Genomic DNA, 22,220 nt, shown 5'->3' with positions numbered 1-22,220 from the left:
TAGGTAACCATCCACATAAATAAGCACGTCTTCACAAGCCCTGGACCTGAAAGGAGTTGGGCTAGGCCCCAAAGAAGTCCAACAGCAAACACGAGAGATTTGACAAGAGGACAGAGTCAGGACCAGAGAGAGCTGGAAAACGATTTGAGCTCAATATAAGGAAGAACCTGCCTCCAATCACAGACAGGACTAGTAAAATGTAAACAGGTCCTATAGTTTCTCGCAAGATTAATTTTCTATTCATATAGTTTTTGACTATAATGTGAGCAACAAGACTCTGGTCCGTTAAATATGAAGGTTCCAACTACTTAGCATGGCAATTTCTTTTGGCATAGCAGGAAGTTCTGGAGTTATGTGACTGGTGCTCAAAGCACCCTGATCAATCTGGTTTTCTGATAGTGGTGGGATTGATACGCTGAGTGTGGGACAAATCTGCACTGTCAGCATGGGCTCTGATCTGACCCAGATATAAAGAGAAGAAACACCTTAAAATGTGAGAAAGTATCCAGTCTCAAAGCTTAAGGAGGGACTCTATCAAAGGCTCTTCTCATTGGTATGCTAGCAGCATTTGCCACTCTGGCCCCTCTGGCTCATCAGTGTGGCTCCCCCAATACTATGAGAGTATCACCTTGCAGGTCTGATGCCACAAGCAGCGTGGCCTCCAGGCTTGTTAAGGCACTTAGTATCTTTGTTCTAAGTCCCAATGTCTCAAGAAAACCAAGGACCGTCGGTAACCTAATAATGCTCCTACTTAAGTCCTAAAACTGGTAACCAAAACTCCAAGAACACAAGAAATTGCCTCCTCGTCTTCTTCAGTTCTTCCTGGGGCCACAGAGTAAAGAGGTGGCAACCAAAGGCTGAAACAGCATCCTTACATCCCCTCAACATTTCTAAGTTCCTTTTAACACTTTTATAAAATTGCTCGTTTAGTACAAAGTGTCACGTGCTCGTTCAGTACAAAGTGGCATTTCCTAAGGGGACTGGGAATCTTATTCAAATGGTCTTTAGAGCTTGCACTATTTTGAAAATGTCAAGATTTTCAACAGCTCGTTACACATGGGCATTACTCTGATAGGCCCTTCTTTGAGAATCATGGGAATCAGGCCTTGATGAGCCAACATAACTTCTCTCCAAATGAAAGCCATCAACACTGCACTAACCAGCCTCCTTCAATGTCCACCCTGAGCCCCAGGGTCAGAAGATCTGGGTTCAAACCAGAGCAGGCCACTTCACCTCTCCGAGCCTGAGTTCTTCCCTTTGAAAATAGGGAATAATGGGGCTCCTGGGTGGCTCAGTCGGTTGAGTGACCGACTTCGGCTCAGGTCATGATCTCATGGTTTGTGATTTCGAGCCCCGCGTCAGGCTCTGTGCTGACAGCTCGGAGCCTGGAGCCTGCTTCTGATTCTGTGTCTCCCTCTCTCTCTGCCCCTCCCCAACTCACGCTCTGTCTCTGTCTCAGAAATAAATAAACATTAAAAAATTTTTTTTGAAAATAGGGAATAGTAATAATATCCTTCCAAAAAGTTGTTGTGAGGATAAATGAGGGACATATACGAAAGAGCCTCGCAAAATGAATGGCATACAGAAGGTTCTCAGTTAACTTTGCTGGCCCTGAACATGTGCCTTGACTATGGCAACAACTAACAGGCAACCAAATTTTAACAGGGCACAACCAGAATGAGCATCCTCTCCCCACCCCAGCAAACCGGGTACTTCTCCAGGCTGCCCTATTTTTATTAACAGCATCATCACTATCCAGCAACCTAGGAGTCACTCTCCATTTCTTGCTCTACCTTAACCTGCACACACACTACATTACAAGCCCCATGTCCTCAATGTACAAGACATCTCTGAATGCACCCACTTCTCCCCAGCTCTACAGCCAACACCTCATCATCTCTAGATAAGATACTGCAACAGCCTAACTGCTCTTTCTGCTTCCATCCTGGCCTCTGGACCACCCACTCTCCTCACTGGAAGCCAGATGGGTCTTTTCAAATGCAAGTTAAATCATGTCACACTTCTCCTTTAAACCCTACAATGGCTCCACATCACAGAGTAAAATTCAAGCTCTCTACCTTGGCTTGACCCTAGGTGACCTGACCCCTGACAAGCTGCATCATCATCTTATACAACGTATGTCTTCTCTCCTCCTTCCCCATCCCGCCCCAGCCACACTGGCCCCCTTTCTGCTCCTTGAACACCAAGCTCTTCCTGACTTAACAACCTTTGTATTAGCTATCCTTTCAGCCTGGAAGCTCTTTCCCTCATACTCTCCTAACAGCCTCCTTGTCATTCAGACATTGGCAGAATTATCACTCTCTCAAAGCCCTTCCCAACCACCCACTGGGGTATGCTCCCAGTCACTTCATATCAAGTCACCCTATTTTAATTATTGTCATTTTTTTACTTATATGTTTTGACAACTGTCAGTCTCCCTGACTAATTTGTGTATTCCAGGAGAGCACGGACCTTGTCTGTCTTTTCACTGCCCTTATTGACCTATAACAGCATCTGGCACTGTTATATTTGCTGAATGAATGAATGAGAAATGACTAAGGAGATTCCTACCTTAGAGTGAAACCATGCCTCCAAATAGGCCAGCTAAACCTACAGAAGTCGGGACGAAAGTAACAAAGAGACAAGAATCTAAAGGATCAGTAGCCATCAGAGGGCAGTGGCTTCTGCTCTTAGTGACAGAGGAAAGAAAGATGAGACACCAACATGCCAAGAACGCTTCATCCTTGGCTCTCTCCCAACATGTTACAATATAATTTGGAGAAATTAGCCCTCCCTTGCAACCCCTCCCCACCCCCGCAAAGGAGGTTAATACACTCAACAGAGAGAATCAAAGAACGGAATGCAAACACCCGAGAGGAAATTACTGAGTGATTAAAAACGCACAGGAGGATAATACAAACATCACCTGTATCTCCCTTTTGTGAACTGGGAGAGTATTTGGTGTGAAACCTACAATTTGGTGACTGATTATATGCTATCTCTTATATTGCTCTCTACTTACTTCATGTGTATTTGTTCTCCTCCCTCTCCCCCTACCCCCAGTGAGATCCTAAGTTCCTGGAGGGCTGGGAGCCATCATTCACTTATTTCTTGTGTATCTCTTGCAGCACAGAACAGTAATACCCATGGAGCAGGCACTTGAACTCCTTTATCTCAATAGCCTCAGCACAAACACAGTACTTTCAGGGAGAGGCTGTGCAAAACCCACCTCATTTTCTGATTGCAGCAGCCCAACCCATCATGGCTCTCCCAGAGAGAGTGGGGGAGATAGGGGTCTGCAGGCCCTGATAAAAACCCCTACAGCCAGGCTGATAGACTTCACCAGCTCTGGGGAGCATGGCGACCAAGCAACAGCCTTCCCCACTCCCACAATGTCCATACCTGACTTTTATTCACATACCCAACTCAGCACAGACACTGAAATCCAGATAAACACCAGACCTACCACCTGAAAGAGCAGTCAGTACCTGCTCTCCCCATCCAAAAGTGCTAAAGGAGCAGAGCCTGGCACAGACAGAGTTGGGCATAAAAGGAGTCACAAAACAACCGAGCAAACTCAAAGCTCACGTATCTTGCAAAAAGACCTATCGTTTCCAAACTCTGGATTTAACAGACTGAAGTCTTCCAGCATGATTTGAAATGCTCTGTATTTCATTAGACTCTCCAGATGTTCTCAGATCCACTCAGTGGTCAACTCATTCCATAAATTACCTCTTCTGACCCAGTAGCCCATGCTGAAGACCTGCCTTCTTCCTGAGCTCCCACATGGGGCCCCTGTACTTAGGGTTGCTACTTGGTTAATAGGGAGTTTTAATTTTGACTTCACAGGACATCAATAACCATAAAAATATTAAAGCCAAACTCCTGACAGAATGAGGAAATCAAACCCAGATAGCCTCCTGCTCTATTTTTAAAGAAATTTGGCAAAGAAGCAACGTAATAGAAGCTGAGGTACCAGCTTTGTTACTACCAAACAGTTCCACACCCCCCAGCAAGCACTCAGCCTCTCTAGGTCTTGGTTTCCTCATCTGTCCAATGAGGACAGACTCTGCATCTGCAGAGGCCACATGGGGCCTGCCAAGCATGAACCCCAGGCTGCTGTTCAGTCATTCCAGACTGTGGTTCAAATCCCAGCTCCTCTGCACACTTGGCAGGGCACAACCTTGAATGAGTTAGTGACCTTTCTGAGTGTCGGTTTCCTTATCCGCAAAAAAAGAGAAGACAATTCCAACTCTGCAAGACTGTTGTGAAGAGTACTGATAATGGACCTGGCCTGCAGCACTCACTGTTTAGTTTCTGTTGTAGTTTTCATTTGCTAGCTCTAAAACTCCACACTAATAGAGTTGTTTTGCCTTTTTCCATGTTGCAAACTCCAGCATTATTAGCCTGCCATAGGACAGCGGCTCCAGAACACATCTTCTTCCTTTCGAATTAAGGCACACTACCCGGCCTCCAGTTTAAACTTCTATTTAAAGAACTTGCCTGCCAGGCAAAGTACTTTAAGATCAGTAGGCGCCTGCCTTCAGCCCCACTTCTGTCCCTCACTGGGGTCAAGTCCCAAGGTTCAGAAAGCACAGCCCAAGAAAAACCACCTCCCCAGCAAGCTGCACTGAGTCAGGGACACACTGACAGAAGTTTTAAAACTTCACCGGAAACATTTTTGACCTCAGAGAACACCCAGCTCTATGCTTCTGTTTAATATTCTTCAGTATGTCGGGTTCAAGTGTAAAATGAGAAGGATGAACGAGGTGATATTATAGAGATCTTCCAACTGTAACATCCTAAGATGCTGAGGTTCATCTCTGACTACTGCCCGAGACAACAGACTGAACTGAAACAATACTACACAGAATTGAAACACAAAAGAACGAGGCAGAACAGCTATCCTCCCCAATCTGACTTGCCAATAGAAAATCCTTTGTAATGACATCAAGGAGGTGTACTTAATGGTACTTCTGTCCTATTAATTCTCAATTAAATTGAACTGTTTGGTTTTGGGGGTTTCTTTTTAACTGCAGGCACTCCCAACCAAGCCATCAAAAACTCCCTTTCAGTCATTACTGGACTTCCATGAATCAGAAAACACCGCAGTGAATTGAGTCCCTGTGGAATCCGTACAGGACTAACCTGCTCTCCCAATCTCGCCGGGAAAGGTGGCAGAGACATTCACTCTCTCCTTGAGCTCCATGTTCAGAAGGATTGTGTCTTCTTCCCCAGCCTCAGCCTTATGAAAACCCAGGTTTCGGTCAGACAGGGAAGGAGGGCCCAGCTGCCTGCAGAGGTGAGGCGGAGGCTCACAGCCCGCCTACTCTCAATTTCAGTTCTGGAGCAGCTGCTTCCCAAGGTGTTACAAATCCAGCAGCCACTTGCTCCTACTCATTCATTCTCCTTCCTCCCCAGCCCCCACGCAGTATCTGGCAACAACACAGGAACACTGTTCCAGCTCTGAGTCACCACCCCGCTTTGGCCAAGCGGAGCACCGGCTGGGGGTAAACAGGGAGGCAGGCACTTCATGTCTCCTGATTCTTCTGTCCTTCTTGGATACTGTGGGGTTGGCTGCTCCTCTAGAAGCAGGACATAAGAAACACCTCCACACAGGAGTTTTGGAGTCTGAATGAATTGCTCACTCAGTTTTGATCTGCTACCTTTTTGGGCTAAAATCAGCCCCAACACAGAACCTTTGGTGGAGAAATGATGGCTTCCTTATCACTATATCCCATGGTCAGGGCAGGGAAGGGGCTGAGTGGTTACAAGCCATCATACCCATTCCCCCTGGTAACAGTCTAGGATTCTTTCATCACAGCTTGGGATGGCTGAACTCCTCTGAGCACAGATTTAACCATGTGGCTCTCCCTCTCGGAAGAGGCTTGGAGAGGAGAATGGAGAAAAGTCAGAAAGGGAAACTAGGGCATTAAAGTGCTTTTACTGCCTGTGGCTTTAGTGCCATAGCCTCAGATCAAGACTGGCTATTCACTGCAGCCTAAGTAGGTCTACAAGTTATGATGCAGGTGACCACATGAAATATAAGCCCCATGGGACAAGGACTGTTTTCATAGCTATGTTCCAATGACTACATAGTGCCTAGCACACAGCAGGTGCTCGATATATATTGAATATATATCAAATACATACAGGAGATTTTCTTCTGAGTCTACTTGGATGTCTACATTTTTACTAAAACCTGTAATCATTACCACCATTTTTTCCTTTTTAGAAATCTCCTTATCCTTCATAATTCCTACTATTGCCTACAGTGAGTGTTCTATGAACCTTTAAATGAAGAGATGGTTTCCTTGAAACTAATGAAGCTCAAGCATTAGCACCCCTCACTTCCACAAGTCCCTTCTAAGGCCATGGAAAAGGCCCTAGCAGTGTGTTTACATGCCTTCTGAAACTTCATATATTTTAATCATTTTTTAATATGTATTTTGAGAGAGAGAGCCACAAGCAGGGGAGAGGCAGAGAAAGAGAGAGGGAGAAAGAGAATCCCACACTGAAGTGGGGAGCCCCACGTGGGGCTCAGTCTCAATGAACCTGAGCCGAAATCTAGAGTCAGGCACTCAACTGACTGAACCACCCAGGAAGCCCTGAAGTTTTAAATATTTTAAAAGAAGACCTTCTAAATTATATGAACATCAAGGCCCACAAACTATAGATGTGCCACAGTGGAATGAAATAATAAATGACTCACAAGCCATCCTGATACATCATCCTAACAAGGGCATTTGGCCTGACAAAACTTGTTTTAACTACATGGGAGATATGCCCTAGCCTACAAACACATCCTGATCGATCACAAGTCAATTGCTGTAAAGACTGGAGTAGGTTAAAGAACACAGACTCCACTTATCCAGCATTTATTTAGACCTACTATGTTCTTAGCACTCTGAGTGCTTTGAGGTAAAACAATGATTAGAACATAATTACCCCCACTGAGTAGGAGCTTACAACCCAACAGAATAGACCGATATAGTTATAAATAGATACAAAAAGTATATATTTTATATATTAAATGTAAATAATACAAATCTATAACTACAGATCAGACTGGGTACCATAATATAAAAGTAAAGGAAGGCACATCTATTTGCTAGGTATTGAGCTGCCAAGTACAACAACCCTAGAAGGTAAATCACTTTATCCCCATTTTGCACAGAAGATATTGAAGCTCAAAGGGATCAAGTGCCATCCCACGGCCACATAACCAGTAACTGGCAAGGTCAGAATTCAAGTCCTGAACTACCTGACTCCAAAGTATGGGCCTCTTCTCAGCAGCTACATTTTAATCAATGGCCAGTGGCTCCACAGAATCTCCAAAATGTCTGGAGAGACATGCTGGCTTCAGAGGTAGAGGAACCACATCAAGCAGCAGCAGAGATGGGCAAGTTTCCAAAGTCCACACTCTTGGGAGTGGAGGAACAGGAAGTGCCATGAGCTTATTCATCAGGTATATAGATATAGCCTCCGTTCGCCAGGGAACACCCTAGAAGGGACCATTGGCAGCTGCCTGGGAGACAGAAGAGGCCTCATGAGAGACTCCTACCCTATGGCCCTGCCTACAGACTCCCTTGTCCTTGTTGCCAGATGGATCATGCTGGAGCACAGCAAACATTCCATTATCTCCTGCTAGACACCACCCTCCTCACTTCGAAAGCCTCCTTACCTCTTACCACTTCTCTCTAGTTTGGCTTCTGCCAGATGCAACTGTTCCCCAGTCCCCTTGGGCTACCCTTGGGCTTTGGCTGCTGTTGTTGTCTTCCCTAGTGGATTCTGCCCAACCATCAAGGCCCCTTCTTCTTCCAGCAGTCCTTCCTGATCACTCTGAACCATGCTACTTCTTTCCTTCCTCAACACTGTCAGCACTGAAGGCTCACAGTCTTTATGAAGCAATTGTACATCCCAATGACTCTCCCCATTTTACCTTCCAAAAATTACTGTGTTATAGAAGGCTGAAAAAAGCAGAAGTTCAGGACACCTGGGTGGCTCAGTCGGTTCAGTATTTGACTTCGGTTTAGGTCATGATCTCGTGGTTCGTGAGTTTGAGCCCTGCATCAGGCTCGTGCTGACAGTTTGGAGCCTGGAGCCTGCTTCGGATTCTGTGTCTCCCACTCCCTCTGCCCCTCCCCTGATCTCTCTGCCTCTCTCTCAAAAATAAACATTAAAAAAATGTTTTTAATAAATAAATAAATAAATAAATAAACAAACAAATATAAAAAAGCAGAAGTTCCCTTTCTTCCCTCCAATTCTGTGTCAATCTCAGGAGCAATACCTTGACTAGTTTCTTGAGTATCGTTTGGTTTTTTTGCCTTTCTGAAACTTTTAAATGCATTTAAAATTTTACATACACGTCTTTTTAGAAAAAAATTACATACATAAAGTTGTATGTATTATTCCATAGCTTCCCTAGGACCCTGCATGAGACCAGACCAGCCCAGCCCAACCTATAGACGGAGATGACCTAGGAGCCCATCCATATGTCAGTTTGTCCCAAACATGTATTAGAGGTTTCAAATTGATGACCTGCAAACCCATTTGTCTCCAAAATTAATTTTATTTGAGCCACTACAGATTATTTAAATTGAGTCAAAGTTTAAAAGTAGGAACATTTCAGGGTGCCTGGTTGGCACAGTTGGCTAAGTGTTCAACTCTTAGTTTCAGCTCAGGTCATGATCTCCCAGTCATGGGATTGAGCCCTGCGTTGGGCTCTGCTCTGTAAGTGCAGAACCTGATTGGGATTCTCCCTCTCTGTCCCTCAGAATAAATAAATAAAGTTTTTAAAAGGCATTAAAAAATATGAACACTTCATATAAAAATCTAGCTTGCTTTGGAAAAACCAAAACTGTGGCAACAATGGGCCACCATGAGAAGTGGAATGGCTCTTCTAGTTCAGTGCAGTCCCTACCACTCCCTACTGCTTCTCAATGTTGAGACTGTACATCTAGCACTATTTATCATCACACCTGTATTTCTTTTTTTTTTTAATGTTTATTTATTTTTGAGAGAGAGAGCATAAGCAGGGGAGTGGCAGAGAGAGAGGGAGAGAGAGAATCCAAAACAGGCTCTGCATTATCAGTGCAAAGCCCAATGCAGGGCTCAAATTCAGGAACTGTGAAATCATGACCTAAGCCAGAGTCAGACGCTCAACCGACTGAGCCACTCAGGAGCCCCACACCTATATTTCTAATTTACCTACAGGACAGCAATTTCTTTGTACCCATATTTCAACCAAAATGGAGAAAATCAAAGATAAACAGAATAGGCTGAGTATTCCAAAAACAAATTGGAGAGCATAAACATAATCAACTTTTTTGTTATCCACTACAAACATCGAGTTTTTGTGCTATTTTGGACCACCACCACTGATTCTAGAAAAGCTCTTCCTTTGAGGAAGGAGACATGTTTTATTTATTTATTTTTTAATTTTTTTTATGTTTATTTTTTTTGACAGAGAGAGAGAGAGTGAGAGAGAGAGAGAGAGAGAGAGAGAGAGACAGAGCATGAGCATGAGCATGAGCAGGGGAGGGGCACAGAGAGAGAGGGAGACACAGAATCTGAAACAGGCTCCAGGCTCTGAGCTGTCAGCACAGAGCCCGACGCAGGGCTCGAACTCACAGACCGCGAGATCATGACCTGAGCCGAAGTCAGACACTCAACTGACTGAGCCACCCAGGCGCCCCCAAGAGACCTGTTTTAAAGAATGAAGATTGCTTGCATAAGAGTGAGAACTGAAAGAAGATGGCAAACAGAGGCCACAAAATGTCCCTCTCACATTAAAAAGAAAAGAAAAGAAAAAGGTTTTAGAAGAAGATTCTTCCTAACAATAATGGCAAGTGAACTTGCCCTTAGCCTTCCCTGTAGGGTCTCCTGAAAAAAGTAAGACCCAAGATAGCCAACAGACTATTTTTTTCCACAGAGTGAAAAACCCAAAGAGGCACTGTCAATAAAGGTCCCTAAAGAATCCAAAGGAAGAGAGGTACCAGTGGCCACAACTGCTTATGGAGACCCACAGGGCCAATGATAGTAGGTGGGGCTCCTGCAACAGAAAAGCATCTGACCAAGTGATGCCTGGGACAAGGTCACAGATCTCTTTCAACCTGAAAAATGCACATTCTGCTGTGGTGTTTAGAGCATAAGCCCTGGAGTCCAGACCTCAATAGTCACCCATATCACAGATAAGGAAACTGCTCCAAAAAGCAACTTTGAAACATTGCCACCGTCTTTTAAAAATAACATTCAGGGGGTGCCTGGCTGGCTCGGTCAGTAGAACATGCAACTCTTAATCTCAGGGTCATGAGCTCAAGCCCACACTTACTAGATGAGACCAGAATGATACTGCCTTACTTGCTCCCTCTAATGGTATGTGACATAAGGATATTCATTCATTCATGTAACAAATATTTGAGAGCCAAATACATGCCAATCCCATATTATACTATGTGAGTAATCAAGAAGAGAGTGGAAACATGTAATAAATAACTTAGTCTTTGTATCCTGTCAAAGGTGAACAAAAGGGTAGAGTTTTTCAGATTTTCAGATTCATGAATCATAATCTGCCTGCTTAGTCAAGAGCTGTAAAATTTCAGTTTATTAAGCCAGGTTGAAACCTTTTATCACAAAGGGTAACCCTTGCTTTCCAGAAATCACAGTATTGAGTTTTAGTGCTAAAAATGACACAGAGCTTGCCTCACCCAATCTCTTTGTTTTACAAATGAGCAAACTGAGGTCTGAGGAGGTCAGGGAATTGCTCAAGGTCATAGTTATTACTTATTGTAAATTAACACTAGCTTCCTGAAAACAAGGCAATAAGAATTATGAAAAAGCATCATACATTGTTTTAAAATTAATTTCAGGCCTTACACAAAATCCATCTTTTCAGTGACTAACATCTACTAACAAACATGAAAAATACATTTGCTGGGAATCCTTGTATCTCGTAAAAAGATCTTACACAGAAATTCAGAGCTGTTGGTCTGGATTCAAGTGGCATATAGAACACACACAGGGAGGGGTGGGAGACGCCATGTGGAGACAGAGGCAAAGATTGGAGCGAAGCATCTATAAGCCAAAGAATGCCAAGAATTCTCAGCAGCCACCAGAAGCAAAGAGAGAAGCAGGGAACAAATGCTCCCTCAGAGCTTCCAACCAATACTGTTGATGCTCTAACTTGTTATGGTTGCCCTAGGAAACAATACAGAATCTGTGTTAGTTTAGTGGCTTTGATCTACTACAAACCCAACTAGTCGAGAATGTGGAAAGCTGTCACAAAACTACTAGGACCTTGGGACTCAACAGTACAGAGTCCAAAATAAGAGGGGTAAAAATGTTCTAGCTTGAACTGATCAGATCCCACCCGAATATTGGGTTCACTTCTGGTAACCACACATACAGGCCAGAGTGAAAAGCTGGAGCTTGTCCAGGAGAGACAAGCCAGAACTGTGAAGGGCATAATGGGTCAAAGCCACATCACTGAAGGAGCAGGAGTTTTATGGTCTGTGAAGATTCAGGGCACAGGACTGTTGTCATCATCTCTGAAGAGCTATCATAAGAGAGTAGTTTGGTTTGTCCCCTGAGGGTCAACATGTTAAAACAAGGATCAGTGGGTGGAATCACTGGGAAGCATATTTTTCTAGGAATTATGTGTCTAACGATGTCAAAGTCAGAGTGGCTTCTGAACATCAGACTGACTGGCTGCCTCCTGTTGGTGGAAGTTCTCAAGCCTAGGCCAAAAACCATCTGGCATGATGTTGCTAAAGAAAGAGCACAAACCCCAGGTCTGTAATCTGCCAAGATGGCCTTATGCTCCTTCCCTGCTCTACGAATCTATAAACCCATGAAACATTCCATTTAGCAATTATGTGAAATCTGAAGTATATGGGTAAGATGAAGAGATCCTAAGCATTAGGAGATATTTTGGTGGGAAAACAAAGAAACATGACTCTGTACCAGACTCTGTGTGGTTGGCAGTCACCTCATCTGTAAAATGGGTAAAGCTAGGAGGTGATTAACACAGAGAGCCCTAGGTGCTGCTCTACTAGATTCCCTTTTTCCTTGTCACCTCCACACTGGTAAGGCTGAGCAAGTGGTGACAGGGAAGTGGTAATTCTCTGGTAATGGACCCAGCTAGCAACTTTTCCCATGCTACCTTCAGGTCAGGGCAGTAACGAAAGGAGGAAACCAAAAACAGGCACAAAGTCATCCATACGAGCTCACTCACAGGTGCGCAGCACAGAATGACCCACATAAATCTGGACACTTAGTACTTTACTCCATCAACCAGGGGTGTGCTGTAAAGTATCAGCACACAGATCTGAGGGCTAGCTGTGCCCAGAGCCCAGGGGATGTCCATGAGGAATTAAAGCACAGGATCTTTGTTTGGAAAAGATAAAGCTGTTGGTGGGTTGTGAGAGGTAAAGTAGTCCAGCCACATTCCAGTGGGAGGAGCCTCGTGTAGCTGTCCTGGTTAGGGCACCCTTCCAGCCTCCAGGGCTGCTTTCTCACTTGGCCACTCCTGCCCCTTTAAGGGTCTGTTAGCAGTGGTGTTAACGGACCAAAGGGGCTCTGGAGGCCCAAACACACAGCATCCCTCCATCCCTCCATGACCCTACACAGGGGGACCATTCCACCCACAGTGCAGGGGGTAGAGGGAAGGAGAAGGACTCCAGACATCCGGTCAGGGAGGGGCTCTCTCTGCCTATGTCACTTCTAGAAAAGGACGAAATGGGATGATTTCGGAAACCCCCCACCCAAACCAGTTTCCTTCTTAATTTCCTAGTGATGCCCATTCAGGAAGGGAGCCTCAGGTCAAGAAACACAGCAGGAAGAAGGCGCCTGACCCACAGGACCCAGAGTACCCGGACTTTCCAGGGAACAAACTGAAACCAGTTTCAGTGGTTCCAGTGAACCACTGAACCCAGATGGAATATCCTGACAGATTTTTCTGGTTTTATTCTAGTTATTTCTTTTTGACTTTTTAGGGCAGGGGGTAAAGCAGGACTAAGAGAGGGGAGACAGTAGGAGAGTGTGGGTTTGGAGCCAGAGCTGGGCTCCAGTTGCAGCCCCACAGCTTTGTGGAAGACCTTCTACAAGGCTCCTGGTATCAAGGAGACAAACAATAAGGGTAGCTGGTCTTGGAGAAGTCTCTTCTCCCTAAAGAAAACCTACTAGCTCTCTACATCCCTAAATAGTGGGCCACTGCACTGGAGTGCCAGATTTCTGCAGAGAGCCAAAAATACGTGCAGCAAGGAGAAGTGGCGGACAAAGAACCACATCAAAGAGACAACCCAAACTGTAACTTCCTTGAGCATATTATATTCTAGGCACTCTGCAGGCATGATCTCATTCTTCAGTATAATCCTAGGAGGTGGGTACTATTATCTCCATTTTACAGATCAGAAAACTTAAGGGGTTTGTGCAACATGACACAGCTAAGTAGGGACAGAGCCAAGTTTCAAGCGTAGGTCTTTAACTGCAGAGGTGAGTCAAAGGGTAGACCATTTCCCATGAAGACGAACAGCAAAATCGGCTCTTTTCCATGGCAAGAAGAAAACTTTGCTACTGGATAAGGGCTTAATAGAAGAAGTCATTCTTATTAGAATCTCTGAAAAATAAACCACCAGCCCTCTACATCCCTGTCCAGAAGTCCCAACACTTTGGCTGAAAATATGGAAACTGGTGGAAAGCCTGGAAGTCAGAGCCCAGAACTTGCTTGTAGTGATCTTTAACCCAGAATGACTCCTACCTGTGAGGAGGGTAACGTGAATGACATGGGAGTAGAAGCATCCTCACCATCCACCTCTCCCCAGCACCCCCTACTTGGGCCATAGCTGCATGTCCACTGGCTGAATCACAGGTTTATACTGTGCTTTTCCGGGTCCAGACTCAATTTCCCAACATCAAACTCTGTCGGCGGGGAGAGATGCAGACAGCGGAGAGAGAGCTCAGTGAATCACTTTCTCTGCTAGTGATGGTATCTAATGCATGTTAAAGGCCTCCCTGCAATTCCTCAAGTGTCTTATTAATCAGTGAACCAAGAAACAGAGGATGCCAAGGAAAAATTCGCCATTGCAGGGAAAAAAGCAAATCTTGAGAAGGCTCCTTACTAAGACACAAAGACTTCTAAACCCAAGGTGAGACAGGGATACGAACAGCCCAGTCATTGAGACGCTTGGTCCAATTGGCTATAAAGTAAGACATTAAAAGAGCCCTCAACTGAAGGGGCAAAATCCACTTCTCCTCAGCCTCATCTGGACACTGACTGTGCCAAAACTGATTAAAAGAGAAACTAGGAAAAGTCATTTGCTCTCACTGAACTTCAGTGTCCCCTTCCCTATGGGTCCTGGAATACTCACTCCCCCTCCAGCTCACAAGATCAAGCAAGATACATGATGGTTCCCAAGGTTCTGCCACCCACCTCCCCCTTCTTATGCTATCTTCCCTGGGAAATCTCATTCACTGCCATCGGTATGACTCCTGAAGCTTTATCTCCAGTGCTGTCCACTCTCTTGAGCCTTGGATCCCTACCTCCGACTGCTTACAGGACACCTCTACCAAGATGTCCCCTCACATATAGAACCTCACATACAGAACCGAAAAACCCATCCAGATTATCCAGCTGTACAACAATGGATACCATTAAATCCACATATTTCAAAATGGAGCCCTTCCTACCATACCCATGGTGGTAAACCACCACCTTTGTGGTTTTTAACCAGGGCCATTTGGAAAAATGGCAGCAACATTTTTGTTGTGACAATAATTATGTGACATTTAGTGGGGAGGGGACCCAGGCTGCTAAATAGCAGTGTCCTGCATAATGAAAATCTGTCCCTCTCCAAATGCCAATAGGGTCACTATTTAGAAATGCCAGAAATTATCCTACCTCTTTCCCTCATTCCCTGTCAGAGATTAGTCAACTCTACTTCCATATCACCAACTAGTGCATCTTCTCCATCCCTGTAGCACTCTCACTGAGATAACTACAGCAGCCTCTAAGGTCATCATTCTCTGTACTCACCCACCTATTCCTTACTAACTTTCAACAATCCTCCACACATATCTCTAAACCTACAAGTTATGTCACTCCTTGTCTCAAAATTATCCAATGGCTCTCCTCACCTTCTGGACAAAGGCAAGCATCACGCTCCTGTTTCCTGCCTCATGGTTTACCACTCTCTCTTGAGGATACCTAGGTTCCAGTGGTGCCTCTGTGTCTTTGCGAACACCATTCCCTTTTCTTGAAGGCTGTCTCTCTTTCTGGCTAACTTCTATCTTTCCTTCAAGTTAGCACAAGGGTCATCTCCTCCTAAAAGCCCTCCCTGACACCAGGCAGAGTTAAGTGCCTGCTGGGTGCACATTGGATCACAATATTGGGATCACACATTTACCATCTTATTCTGATTGTTCTTACTCTGCCTGTCAGTTGCTCTGACTCTACAGCACACAGCCTAGTATACAATATAAGCATTATGAATTAGAATTTACAGCTTATACAGCACTTACAGCTGACAAAGCATCATCTCGTGAGACACAGTGGCCTGGAAAGATAGTTACTGTCATTGTTATCATTTTACATTTTACAGAAGAGACTAAGGCTCTGAGAGGTTACGTTCTTGTCCAGGTTCACATGGCTAGCCAGGAAGTGGAGTGAAGACTTGCACCAGCTTCTCTGATGGCAAATTCTTTACCCTCTGTCACAACACCACTCTAAGTGAAAGGTTATAGCACAGATATCTAATTGCGGGTGGGAGGTGTCATAGGCCTGTTTTCTTTAGACCTGCGGGAAATCTCACCTACAGACAGAGCTCTGGAAAATCCAACTACATTATATGCAGCTGCATGGCATCATTGGGGAGGAAGGGAGTCATTGTTCCATCCTCTCAGGCCTGGGTAGAGGGCAACCTCACATACAGAACCGAAAAACCCATCCAGATTATCCAGCTGTACATCACTCTTCTCCCATTCCCCTTTCTATACTCCAAACACACTGTGCAGAAATCCCAAAACCAGCAAAAGAGCCTGGTTTCACTGTCAGAAACAGCTGCACTGTGGCTGCATGCAGCATGACGGCTCCAGTGAGGCTGCTGGGGGCAGGGAGGGACAGTGGAGGATGGGTGGTTAAGTGGCAGCATTTAAAGTTGCCAGGCATTAAGTGCAAGCCCCTTTAAATGGGCTGCCTACAGAGAAGGTGTGTCAGGCAAAACTGTTGAGTGCCTGGGAGCCGGGCAAGAGAGCTGGGACAGGGAGGAGGCCTCCCTCATGAGCTGTCCCGCTGTGCCACGCAAAAGGCTGGTAACTACTTTCTGAGAGTTTTCATGAGCACCTCACATATGCCATTTTGCTTCAGAAGCACAAAGCAAATAGAAATGGGGTCTCAGACTTGATGATTCTAACCATGGCTGCAGCAGAGTGTATTCCTCGGCACACGCACACACATGCATTTGGCTCAAATGTGAATTTAAGAGGCGATTAAGGAAATGTGCAGTTTCGTCCCGCAAGCCTCTCAGTGGGCAAGGAAAATGATAAATGCTCATTTCAGGGCTCTGGATGGCAATCACTACCCACTTCAACGGTGTCATTCAGACATCACCATGACAACCACGGAAAGGCTTCCTTCCTCTGTGGCAAAGACAATAGAAATTTTAATTAAGGCTATTCATTTTTTTGGTCTGACCAATGGAAGAAAAACATCAACAAAATGTTACCCAGAAATACATGACCAGAAACACTTTCAGAATTCAAAAATACTTCTGCTGCTTTCCACTGAGTCACATGATCTATGTCCCCTAAAGCCCTCCCTCCTGCCCCTTCCACAACTCAAATTTTATAGATCTCATAAATCCAGACGTGTCTAGATCTTTTATCAAACATTATAAAACTAGGTAAACATTCAAATTTAATTTTCTGACTATGATTGAGAACAGGATTTTAGTCATTTTTATTTCAGTCATAAAATTCAAAAGGTCTGGGATATTTTCATAAAGTACTTCCAATAAACTCTGAAAGGACCCAAGATTAGACGGGTGTTCAGTGGCCTTTGAGCAGGAGTAGATCTAGATTTAAACATATGCTTTGTTCCGCTGGGTGACTTTGGGTTAGTTACTTACCCTCTCTGAGATTTAGCTTCCTCGTCTGGAGGACAGAAGTAATAATGGCTACCTTGTAGCATCAAGAGAAGCAATGATGGCCATAACATGATGGCATGTTCATTGGCCAGTAGCAGTGAGCTATCCGTAAATGGCAACAAGTGTAATCATCACTCTGCCTTATTTTGCCCTGGGAGAATTAAGGTGGCCCTATCCCCTCTTCCTAGGAAACATCTCTGGCATGTGTTGGATCCTCTCCCTTCACACAGGCCTAAATCCAAACTTCATCTTCTCTCAACAGCCTCCTCACTGATCTCCCTGTTTCTAGATTTCACTCTCTCTGGTCCACTGTCCTCATGGACACCCAGCTGATATTCTAAAATCCAGAACTATGCTGGTCACTTTGCTCTGTATGAACCTCCGACAGAACTTTCATGGAGAAAAATATGGCATTACTGAAAAATACTTTAAAAGGCCTAAATGAAAGGAGAACTAGAAAACCCCAATGTTGTAATGATGTTGATTCTTCCCCTAAATTAATCTATAAGTTCAATGTGAAACCAATCAAGGTCTCATGGGGCTTTCATGTAGCTTCACAAACCCATCTTAAATCCAAATTAAAGAGCAAAAGGACAAGAATAGCCAAGGACATTTCATCTCCATAGAAAAATTCTACTGGGCAAGATTATTCTAGAGGAAACAATTTTTTGTTTCAATGGGTTTGATTTTGGAGAAATGTGTTTAATACAAATTTAGCACAAAAATGGGTAGGCGGGGAGAAAATATGTTAATGAAAGCACTGACAGGTGGCCTTTGACTGGAGGTGGAAAAAACTGGGTAACTTTCTCTGCCAACCTAGTGTAGGAATCAAGCCTGGGAAAGGGGAGGCAAAGAAGCAAAGCAGACTGAGAAAGAGGTAATGATCATTACCAAAGACCTAATGTGTCTCCAGCACCATGTATGGTTTTCCTTTAATATTCCTCATGAGCAGGTAAGGTGGTTAGCATTATTTCTATTAAAGATTAGGAAACCCTTAAGAAGAGTGATTTGCCCAAAGGCAAAGACCTCTTGTGAGTGGTAGAGTAAGGACCCAAAACTTGCTTTCTGGGATTTCTCTTTCTTCCATACTTGTGAGCTGCTCCAGGCCTGTTCTTAGCAGTCCCAGGTATCAGCAGGGAGACAGAGAGCCCAGGTGCCAGGTGTGTGCAGCAAAGTGCTGGCAGGCTCACGGGAAGATTGGGGAGGAGAGGCATCTAGTAGATATACTCCCACAACCCTCACTCCCCAATACCCCTTTTACCTGGAAGGCACCTGGACCTTACTTAACAGACAAACACATGTGCACACACTAAATGAGAAGGCCTCAGAGCCCAAGAAATCCAGGTCATGCTCCAAGTTGCCAACTTACTGTGTAATGGGGAAAGAACTCTCCGCATTTTAAGCCTCTCACAGGTTGTAAATCCTCAGCTTTACTCTGACTGCCTGACAGCATATTCTGCCCTCAAACAGACAGTTGAATCTCAATAAATTTCACTTCACTCATCCATAAATTCTGTTTAAAAAAAAAAAAAAAAGCATATCCATGGTCCAGCTGGCCCTTACATCAGTGAATTCCCCTCCTGTGCAGGTCTTATAACTTTCATGAGGTATTTAACTGGGTTACAAGTAGACTATGAAATACTGGCATCAGCAATTATACTTGGATAAATAAAATGGAACAAATTACCTAAGGGCACAGACACTCCACTACATTTCTTCCCTTTACTCATTCAATTTGATGTAACTACCCATCACCACCACCACCACCCTCCAGGATCTTTTCCTTGCAAAACAAAACAAAACAAAAGGTGTGCACAAAGTTGTGATCATTAAAAACTTGGTGGTCTTTAGAAAAGGGTAAGTAAGAAATGAAAGGGTGAAAGGTAGGTGGTTTCTAGGAGTGACTAGATTCTGACACCAGCTCAATTCAGGGACAAATACTTGTGATACCTCTTCCCCCCCCCCCCCAATCTCTTTTCTAGGACAAAAATCCTCAGACTAGTTCAAGTGGCACAACATGTGGAAGTCATGATCTTTTTGCATAACCCAAAGGAACACATATTTTATGACACAATCTTTTTTTGGTTCCCTACTTATAAAAAGTAATACATACCCCTTAGAGAAAAATCAAAAAACCTAGAAAAACAGACAACTGAGAAAAAATAAATCACCTCTAAGGGCACCAACCAGATTCTAGTCAGGATAAACTAATATAAGCCAAAAATTTTGGAGAACTGGATAGGATTTTTGTGCTGTTCCCTAAATTCCACCAGTGGCCATTTATTTATTTGGGTAAGCATTGTCCCTCCTAGCCTTTCTTCTCTTTTTTTGCTTTGATAACTTTTTTGAGGCATAATTCACATGTCAAACAATTCACACACTTAAAGTGTACAATGCAATGGCTTTCATATACTCAGAGTTGTGCAACCATAACCCCAATTTTAGAACATTTCCCTCACCCTAAAAGGAAACTCCATACATACCCTTTTAGCTGTCATCCCTCTGCCAACCCTAATCTATTTTCTATCTCTATAGATTTCTGTATTCTGAACATTTCACATGCACTGTCTTCTTTTGTGACTGGCTTCTTCCCTTTAGTATCATGTTTGCAAAGTTCATCCTTATAGCATGTACTTCATTTTTTATTGCCAAATAACATTCCATTATATGGATATATCACATTTTATTTATCCACTAATCAGCTGGTGGACATTTGGGTTATTTCCACTTAGGAGATATTATGAATAATGCTGCTTTGAACATTCATGTATGAGTTCTTATGTGGACATGTGTTTTCATTTCTCTTAGGTATGTGCTAAGAGTGGAATTTATGAATCATATGGTAATTCTATGTTTAGCCTTCTGAGGACCTACAGACTGGTTTCCAACATGGCTGCATATTCTCACCAGCAGTGCATTAGTATTCCAATTTCTCCACAATCTTTTTTTTAAGTGTAATTTTTAATGTTTATTTTTGAGAGAGAGCCAGCCAGCCAGCCAGCCAGCCAAAGAAGGGGGGGGGGGTGGTGGCAGAGACAGAGGGAGACACAGAATCCAAAGCAGGCTCCAGGCTCTGAGGTGTCATCACAGAGCCTGATGCAGGGCTCGAACTCATGAACCGTGAGATCACGACCTAAGCCAAAGTCAGACACTCAACCGACTGAGTCACCCAGATGCCCCCCAATCGCTCCACATTCTTACCAGCACTTTTTCATTATCTTTTTAAATCCAGATATGTGTGTGTGTGTGTGTGTGTGTGTGTGTGTGTGTGTGTGAGTGTGTGAAGTAGTATCTCATTATGATTTTAATTTGCATTTCCTTGATGGGTAGTGATGCTGGGCATCTTTTCACAGGTTCATGGCCATTTGTTTGTGTATCTTCTTTGGCTCAGCTTTTCTTTGAAACTGTAAGAACCTCTGGACAGGGATACTGCTTGAACTCAAATGTTACTTATTAACTGACTTATCTTGGGTAAGTCACTTTTACCAGCTCCAAGTTCCTTATCTGTATTACTACTAAGTACCTAATAGAGGATGTGAACATTGAGATAAAGCATGTAAAGGACTTAGCACACAGCTGGGCGCTCAGTAAAGAATCTGCAAGTGACGGCTATTATTATTAACAACACACTTGATCATTAACACTTTACATTCCATTAACTCTTTGAAGCAGTTCTTCCCCTAAGGTGACAGTCTAAGACCTAGGAGAGAGAACCTGGGAACAGTAGGCTAGGGGAGTTCAAAAGAGGGAGAAAAAAGGAAAAAGAAAACAGTGACTAGCAGACCACTTTCAGAATCTTGTTTTAGGAGTCACTGCCAAAGGCCAGCTTTGATCCTGTTCTCCCACCCTTCCAATGATATAAGCACCTAATTCACAGTATTAAATCCATTTCTGTTTAGAATAGCTAGTTTCCTGTTACTGCCATTTAACCCTGACTGAAATTGGAAGGCAGGCTTAATCCCAGCTGTATCACTATGGCCTTGTACACTGCATGACAAAGAACATTAGGTGATCAATAACCAAAGTGAACCAAATAGAATGAGTAAGGGAATAAATGGACAGAGAATGTGTTTGGGATATATGCTCAGCTGGATGATTGAGGACCCTTTCCCCAAAAGTCCTAGAAAAGGCTGAGAAACAGTACCTAAGACCCAGCAGCCAAACTTCTCACTGCCCAATCCAGAGCCCATCACTGCTGCACAGATGTCTACATTACAATATTTTTTCAGCTCTTTATTGCTAATACTTAAGGATTATAGATTTTAGAGAATGCTGCTTTCCTTTATTTATTTCTTGAAGTCGTAAGTGAGAAGGTGAAAAGGCCTCCACTTATGCTTTCTGGCATATAAATAGCTCACAGTGTAAAGAAAAGGGGAGTCAGTGGTTCCAAATTCAAAATAAAGACAGGCTGTTCTGACAAGGTCCAAATTACAGAGCGCTCCAGGCACAAACACAGAGAGACACTTTTCAGAGAAAATCTATTTTCCTATTCAGTTCTGGAAGAGAGAGTCAAGCCAAGAAAATCCTCAGAGCCTTCCACAAATTGATTTGGTTTCAGCAGCCATTTGGGGCAGTGCACAGACAACAAACCGCCTCTTAGGCTTCTGTCCTTGCCATGTTCCTTTCCTTTAGACAGGAGAAGGACTACCGCCACTGGATTCTCCAACATGGCGCAAAGACAGAGCAAACCCTACATTCCTGCTGTACAGCTTTGCAAATCACTATCTTTCCCCCAGTATCCTTCATGGCCCAAACTGCAGGATACTCTCAAAGACCTGGGAGTATCAGAGCATGACAGGTTTGGATCTTCTGGTCCATTTTGTGGGGCCCCTCTTGACAGCCCTGCATTGCTGTAAAACATTCTTTATTTCTTCATGTTATCATTTACTGAAGTCATCAGCCGAACACCCCTTCACATATGTCTCCTGATTCACTAAGCATGAACAACTGCTGAGTGCCTGCTGTATATGCATCCTTTGAGAATACAGTTCCTCTAAACACCAGACTGACTGTTTCAGGGTCAACACTTCTAAATGTTTCATTTCCTAAGTTCATTATGGTATTATTTTTAATAAAATA

The 22,220-nt window shown here is 43.9% G+C and overlaps 1 protein-coding gene across 13 annotated transcripts in view; it reads right to left on the bottom strand.

Annotated features, from left to right (window-relative positions):
* Positions 1-22,220, bottom strand: part of PLEKHA7 (pleckstrin homology domain containing A7) — a 220,096-nt gene that overhangs the window by 100,805 nt on the left and 97,071 nt on the right. Inside the window, exon 1 of one of the 13 annotated variants that reach the window (XM_040495716.1) lies at positions 5,149-5,346. The exons of the other annotated variants lie outside the window; for them this stretch is intronic. The gene's annotated coding sequence lies outside the window, so the exon portion shown is untranslated. Of the gene's footprint in view, positions 1-5,148; positions 5,347-22,220 lie in introns of those variants that run through there. 13 annotated transcript variants of the gene reach the window in all.

Source organism: Herpailurus yagouaroundi, unplaced genomic scaffold (genome assembly GCF_014898765.1).
Source record: "Herpailurus yagouaroundi ecotype Mexico unplaced genomic scaffold, PumYag 187, whole genome shotgun sequence".
NCBI lineage: Eukaryota > Metazoa > Chordata > Mammalia > Carnivora > Felidae > Herpailurus > Herpailurus yagouaroundi.
Note: the sequence above shows the minus strand (reverse complement) of the source record. Positions and strands in the feature narration are given on the sequence as shown.